The following is an 8523-nucleotide window of genomic DNA, read 5'->3' on the forward strand; positions in this document are numbered from 1 at the left end:
AGGCAGAGCCAGGCGGATCTCTGTGAGTTCAAGGCCAGCCTGGGCTACCAAGGGAGCTCCAGGAAAGGCGCAAAGCTACACAGAGAAACCCTGTCTCAAAAAAAAAAAAAGAAAAAAGAAAACAAGACCCATCCATCTGCTGCATACAAGAAACACACCTTAACTTCAAAGACAGACACTACCTCCGAGTAAAGGGCTGGGAAAAGGCTTTCCAAGCAAATGGACCTAAGAAACAAGCTGGTATAGCTATCCTAATATCTAATAAAATAGACTTCAAACTCAAATCAATCAAAAGAGATCAGGATGGACATTATATATTTATCACGGGAAAAATCCACCAAGATGAAGTCTCAATTCTAAACATTTATGCTCCAAATACAAAAGCACCCACATTCATAAAAGAAACACTACTAAAGTTTAAAACGCACATCAAACCCCACACATTAGTAGTGGGAGATTTTAACACACCACTCTCACCAAAAGACAGATCTCCCAGACTGAAACTTAACAAAGAAATAAAGGACCTAACAGATGTTATGTCTCAAATGGACTTAATAGATATCTACAGAACATTCCATCCTAACACAAAAGAATATACCTTCTTCTCAGCACCCCATAGAACCTTCTCAAAAATTGACCACATGCTTGGACACAAAACAAATCTCAACAGATACAAAAAATTGGAATAACCTCCTGTATTTTATCAGACCACCATGCCTTAAAGTTAGACCTCAACAACAACAAAAATTATAGAAAACCCACAAACTCATGGAAACTGAATAATGCCCGCCTGAAACATCAATGGGTCAAGGAAGAAATAAACAAAGAAATTAAAGATTTCCTAGAATTCAATGAAAATGAAAGTACAACATACCCAAACTTATGGGACACTAGGAAAGCAGTGCTAAGAGGAAAATTCATAGCTCTAAATGCACACATAAAGAAGATGGAGCAATCCCGTACCATTGAATTAACAGCACAACTGAAAGCTCTAGAACAAAAAGAAACAAACTCACCCAGGAGAAATAGATGCCAGGAAATAATCAAATTGAGGGCTGAAATCAACGAAATAGAAAACAAGAGAACAATACAAAAAAAATCAATGAAACAAAGAGTTGGTTCTTTGAAAAAATCAACAAGATAGACAAACCCCTAGCCAAATTAACCAAAAGGCAAAGAGAGAGCACCCAAATTCACAAAATCAAAAATGAAAAGGGAGACATAACAACAGACAATGAGGAAATCCAGAGAATCATCAGATCATACTTCAAAAACCTGTACTCCACAAAAATGGAAAACCAGGAAGAAATGGACAATTTTCTGGATAAATACCACATACCAAATTAAATCAAGACCAGATAAACCATTTAAATAGACCAATAACCCCTAAAGAAATAGAAACAGTCATCAAAAGTCTCCCAACCAAAAAAAAAAGCCCAGGACCAGATGGTTTCAGTGCAGAATTCTACCAGACTTTCAAAGAAGAACTAATACCAATACTCTTCAGTGTTCCACACAATAGAAACAGAAGGAACACTACCAAACTCTTTTTATGAGGTTACAATTACCCTGATACCCAAACCACACAAAGATGCAACAAAGAAAGAGAACTACAGACCAATTTCCCTCATGAACATTGATGCAAAAATACTCAACAAAATATTGGCAAACCGAATCCAAGAATACATCAAAACAATTATCCATCACAACCAAGTAGGATTCATCCCAGGGATGCAAGGATGGTTCAACATATGAAAATCAGTCAATGTAATACACCACACAAACAACCTGAAAGAAAAAAAAAACACATGATCATCTCCTTAGATGCTGAAAAAGCCTTGACAAAATCCAACACCCCTTCATGATAAAGGTCTTAGAAAGATCAGGAATACAAGGAACATTTCGAAACATAATAAAAGCAATTTATAGCAAGCCAACAGCAAACATCAAATTAAACAGAGAGAAACTCAAAGCGATACTACTAAATTCAGGAACAAGACAAGGCTGTCCACTCTCCCCATATTTATTCAATATAGTACTAGAAGTTCTAGCTAGAGCAATAAGACAACAAAAGGAGATCAAAGGGATACAAATTGGCAAGGAAGAAGTCAAACTTTCACTATTTGCAGATGATATGATAGTATACATAAGTGACCCCAAAAACTCTACCAGGGAACTCCTACAGCTGATAAACTCCTTCAGTAAAGTGGCAGGATACAAGAGCAACTCAAAAAAATCAGTAGCCCTCCTATACACAAATGATAAAAGGGCTGAGAAAGAAGTCAGAGAAACACCACCCTTTACAATAGCCACAAATAATATAAAATACCTTGGGAAAACACTAACTAAACAAGTGAAGGACCTGTTTGATAAGAACTTTAAATCCTCTGAAGAAAGAAATTGAAGAAGATATCAGAATATCGAAGGATCTCCCATGCTCATGGATAGGTAGGATTAACATAGTAAAAATGGCAATCTTAACAAAAGCAATCTACAGATTCAATGCAATCCCCATCAAAATCCCAACACAATTCTTCACAGACTTGGAAAGAAAAATACTCAACTTCATATGGAAAAACAAAAGACCCAGGATAGCTAAAAGAATCCAATACGATAAAGCAACCTTTGGAGGCATCACCATCCCTGACCTCAAACTCTACTATAGAGCTATAGTAATAAAAACAGCTTGGAACTGGTATAAAACTGACATGCAGACGAATGGAATCGAATTGAAGACCCTGATATTAATCCATGCACATATGAACACCTGGTTTTTGACAAAGGAGCCAAAACTATACAATGGAAAAAAGAAAGTATCTTCAACAAATGGTGCTGGCATAACTGGATGTCAATATGTAAAAGATTACAAATAGATCCATATCTGTCACCATGCACAAAACTCAAGTTCAAGTGGATCAAAGACCTAAACATAAATCCAGTTACACTAAACTTAATAGAAAAGAAATTAGGAAGCACTCTTGAACGCATTGGCACCAGAGACCATTTCCTAAATAAAACACCAACAGCACAGACCCTGAGCACAACAATTAATAAATGGGACCTCTCGAAATTGAGAAGCTTTTGCAGGGCAAAAGACACAGTCAATAAGACAAAAAGACAGCCCACAGAATGGGAAAAGATCTTCACCAACCCCACATCTGACAGAGGATTGATCTCCACAATATATAAAGAACTCAAGAAACTAGACATCAAAATACTGAACAGTCCAATTAAAAAATGGGCTAAAGAGCTAAACAGAGAATTCACAAAACAAGAATCACAAATGGCTGAAAGACATTTAAAGAAATGCTCAACATCCTTAATCATCAGAGAAATGCAAATCAAAACGACTCTGAGATACCACCTTACACCTGTCAGAATGGCTATGATCAAAAACACCAATGACAGTCAATGTTGGAGAGGATGTGGAGCAAAGGGAACACTCCTCCACTGTTGGTGGGAATGTAAACTTGTACAACCACTGTGGAAATCAGTATGGCGGTTTCTCAGAAAATTAGGAATCGAACTACCTCAAGACCCAGCCATCCCACTCATGGGCATATACCCAAGGAATGCTGATTCATACCATAAAGATGCATGCTCAGCTATGTTCATAGCAGCACTATTTGTAATAGCCAGAACCTGGAAACAACCTAGATGCCCGTCAACGGAAGAATGGATGAAAAAAAATGTGGTACATATGCACAATGGAGTACTACTCAGCAGAGAAAAACAATGAAAGCATAAAATTTGCAGGCAAATGGATGGAACTAGAAAAACATCATCCTGAGTGAGGTAACCTAAACCCAGAAAGACAGTCATGGTATGTACTCACTTATAAGTGGATTCTAGAGATAAAATAAAGAAAAATCAGACCACAACCCATAGAACCATGGAGGCTATATATATAGCGTGGAGGTCCCTAGGATGACTGTGGCTTATAATAAATTTCGGTTTTACTCAATTTTTGAAAAAAATAGCCAAATGAATGGAAACACATGAACTATGAACCAAAGGCTGAGGGGCCCCCAGCTGGATCAGGCCCTCTGAATAGGTGAGACAGTTGATTGGCTTGATCAGTTTGGGAGGCAACTAGGCAGTGGGACCAAGTCCTGTGCTCATTGCATGAGTTGGCTGTTTGAAACCTGGAGCTTATGCAGGGACACTTGGCTCACTCTGGGAGGAAGGGACTGGACCTGCCTGGACTGAGTCTACCAGGTTGATCGCAGTCCTCGGGGACGGGGGGGGGGGGGGGGGGGGCGGGACTTGCCCTGGAGGAGGTGGGAATGGGGGGTAGGCTGGGGGAAAGGAGAGGGGGTGGGAGGGGGAGAATAGGGGAACCCGTGGCTGGTATGTAGAACTGAATGGTATTGTAAAATAAAATAAAATAAATAAAAGAAAAAAAGAAATTAAGTTTTTTAAAGATTAACAAAGTGAAAAAAAACTGCCATGGCTGAGAGTGACTCAGAGCATTTAATTTAATTGTGGTTCCAAAGAGAAAGAGAGAGTCTGTAACGGCAGAGGAGGCACAGAAGAAGGCATAAGAGCAGGAAGTTGAGATATTGCATCTCGGCTTCACATAAGAAGTAGAGAGAGTGAACTGGAAGTATGATGAGACTGTGAAGTTGGAAGGCCTGTCCCCAGTGCTCAGCAAGGATACAATACCTCAAGGTCCCATAACCTCCCAAACAGCACCCAAACTCAACAGGGGACCAAGAGTTTAAATACCTGAGCCTATAGGGACAGTTCTAATTTGAACCACCACAGGTGTGCTTATAAAACGTGAGGTACACATGACCCCCTTGGGGTTCTGCTTCAAATGCAGATGGTGACATAAGTCTTGTGTGTACCTCTGAGGACCACACGGCGACTAGAGAGGCTCAGAGGGCCTAGAATCCAACATGGGTGTTATGACTTGAACATGAAGTAACACCACTGCTTTGTCTTTTGGATGCTTGGCCCCCAGCTGGCGTTGCTGTTCTGGGATCCTGTGGAAAGTTTAGGTGGTAGGACCTAGCTAGAGGAAGTAGGACTCCGAGAGTGGGCCTTGAGTCCTGAGTTCCCCTCCCTGTCTCTCTGCCTCTTGTTTGGCATGAAATAAGAACTTCCTGTACCCCACATACTCCCACTGTCATGATGTTTGGATCAAGAACATAGAGACAAGCAAGCATGGTTCAAACCCTCTGAAACTATGAGCTAAAATAAATCCTTTCTTCTTTATGTTGCTTGTGATCGATTTTCTGTCACAGCAATAAAAGAGGTAGTTAACATAATCTGTGAGTTTCTGTTGTGGGTGAGGACATATTTGAGAACTTTCTGGAAGAAGTGCTGGGGTGAGAGTAAACACTTACAGGACAGTTGGAAGGTTTCAGAAACCTTAACAGAATGTGAACAGAAGGAACAAACTGGAGCCGCCTCTGGCCCTGGAGTGATGTGGGCTCCCAGGATATGCTGCAGGCTTCTACCAACTCTCACCTCGTGTCACACAGGGTTCTTGACTCCGAGGACTTTTACAAGGACTCCTGGCCCAGGCCATGGAGAGGAAGGAACTTCCAGCTAGAGGGATGCTCTGCGTCTCTCTGAATGGTGTTTATCTGCTCAGTAGTAAAACTGAAACCTCTCCCCTTGAAACAATGCGTCATCAGCGTACTCAGGAAGAATGGGAGTAGTAAAAGTGAATGGCTAAACCAAGCCAGACCACTGGGGATGACTTTATATAAGTGAGTTGAGGAGCATCAGATTTAAAAATTATGGAGGGGTGTGTCTGGGTGAAAAGGCCAAGAAAGGGAAACTGTGTATTATAACCCTTTTGTTTTCCAGTTCTGAGCTATCTCCCTCCGGTTTTCTGGGCTCCTGTTTCTCAGAATAAAAATGTATGATGATATGTTTTGCTTTCACAATAAATGAGCTATGAAAGTATTAAGTAAATTCTAAAGCACGATCCAGATGCATAGCAAAGCACTTTTATTTACCTCCAGGTAACTCTAGCAATTTGTATTCATCAGCTGTTAACTCAAATGGAAGTACATTTGGAAAATATTGCTAATATATTTCTTGATAATACATCTGTTTAACTTAGGACCTGTGATTATCTCAGCATCCTAGGGCAAATAATTCTTTTGTTGCTGTTGCTCATTCTTAAGCTAACAATTGCTAGAGGCCGTTCTTCAGGCTTCAGCACCACAATCCAGTTGATGAGGAGACCTTCACCAAAAGGTTACCGTACCTAATGGGGACCCCTTTGACTAGAAATTCTAGGTAGTTACCCTTCCCAGAGTAACCTTAAACCAGTGACTTATTTGGGGGTTCATAGCTCAGCCTCTTGCTTCTAGATTAACAACTGCTGTGGCATATGTAAGACACAGTCCAAAGCACCCTATGAGACCATGCTACAAAAGTTTGGTTGTGGTTTGGATACATCCTTCAAATTTTCAAGTGATTGGAGATTAGGATCTATTATAGTGATGGGAGGTATGGTACTTTTTAGAGGCAGGGCCTGGTGGAAGGTGTTTAGATTTCTATGGACACTGCCTCTCTCAAGTTCAATGCTGGTATTATAAAGTGAGTTAGTTCTCACAAGACAGACTTGTTATAAAGTAGAAAAACAGGCTCCTGAATTCATCCATTCATGGCTTCCTGTCTCACCATATGGCCATGTGACATCCCTCCCCCTTCTCTTTCATACACATACACACACACTACACACACACACACACACACACACACACACACACACACACACACACACACCACAATGATGCCTTATACTATTGTGTGTATGGCACAGCCAGGGAAGCCCTCGCCATAGCCAATACCAGACTCCTAAATCTCTAGAACTATGAATAAAATTAACTTGTTTCTTTTACAAAGCACTCAGCTTGAGTATTTTGTTCTTACAGCAGAAATTAGATTAAAACACACGCTGAAATTGGACTCCTCCTAGTTTTGTCTTCATCTAGCCTCATCCCTTTTCTAGCCAGCTCACTTTACTCCTTTCCAGGTCTGTCTGCTAGCTCTTGAAGACTCAACATCTCCACCTCACCACAATGGATCCCAAGCTTCCAGCACTTGAAGCTCTTAGAACATAAGTTAAATCCTCAAACCATATCTAAACCATAGCAGCATGGTTTCATAGACTCTGAGTTACAAATGCCACAGCAGCTGCTTATCTAGAAGAAAGGAGGTGAACTGTGAACCCCAAATCAGTGACTGGCTGTATTCCTTTCAGGGAGGGTAACTCCTCAGCATCTCCAAAAATGGTGAGGGCTCTCTCTCGACACAGGCCATGTGCTTTGGAAGCACAGCATGACCTGAAATGATTGTCATGCCTTACTGAAAAATGTCATTTTTATCATTGCCATGAGATCTTTGCATGTATAGCTGTACAGCACTTCTTTTATTTCATTATTATTACTAAAGAATTTGCCCATGTTTCTTCAGCTAAGTGTCAGACCTAAGACTTGAATCCAATTTACCACAGGACATGTTGTCTTGTCTCCAAGTTGTGTGTTTGTGTGTGTGTGTGTGTGTGTGTGTGTGTGTGTGTGTGTGTGTGTGTGAGAGAGAGAGAGAGAGAGAGAGAGAGAGAGAGAGAGAGAGAGAGAGAGAGAGAGAGAGAGAGAGCACATACAGAGGCCAAAGGACTACCTACAGGAATCAGTTCTCTCCTTCCACCATGTGGGTCCTGGGGATCAAACTCAGGTACTCAATATTTCTATCTTTTAACATACTCGGTAGCAAATGCCCTTATCTGATGATCTACCTCACAGACCCATGTCCCAAGTTTTAAGCACTATGTCTCCAGAGGAAGCCATATAAATACCAGAATAGACCATACTCTATCATAATATCCATTGTTCTCAATTCCCTTTTCACATTAACAGCAATATAAAAAATCCTATGTCATATATGAACTATCACAGCAATTGAGTTCTCAAAAAAAAATATGGTCCTGCATATCAATGGTACAGAAGCAACTTGAACCCTGCTGCCACACCCTTGGAGGTAATCTAGACAAGGTTATCATCAGGAAAGAAGACTATATATGTGAGCTTAGAAAACCTAAGCATGGACCATGGAATTTCCCACATAAAAAATGCTAATGTCTGTAGTGTGCTCAAAACTACTAGAAGCAAGAGTTCTGAGAACTTCAGCCTTGTTATTTCTGTCTCAGACATTGGAGCCCCAAGCATGTTTATCTTCAGAGCCAGAAACAGTTACTGTGGGTGTTTCTCTGATGATTTATGAGCAGAAGGATGGCAATGGAGCAATATTTCTGCAGTTCCTAGTAGAAACATACATTCATCATAAATGTCCTTTCTGCTTGTGGTTCTCTTGTGGCCAGTGTCCTGAGGAGGCAGGGTACAGAGGCTATTGAGCTGAGTTTCTGCCCTTCCTTCCTAGTACTACTTGTCCATCCAAAATTGAAGCATTCTTTTTATATATACACGGAGTTTATCGGTGTTTAAAATAGGGTTGGAAAGATGCCTGTCACAAAGATAGGAATCATGAGATTTAGACTTA

The sequence above is a fragment of the Peromyscus maniculatus genome, chromosome 4, assembly GCF_049852395.1.
Source record: "Peromyscus maniculatus bairdii isolate BWxNUB_F1_BW_parent chromosome 4, HU_Pman_BW_mat_3.1, whole genome shotgun sequence".
NCBI lineage: Eukaryota > Metazoa > Chordata > Mammalia > Rodentia > Cricetidae > Peromyscus > Peromyscus maniculatus.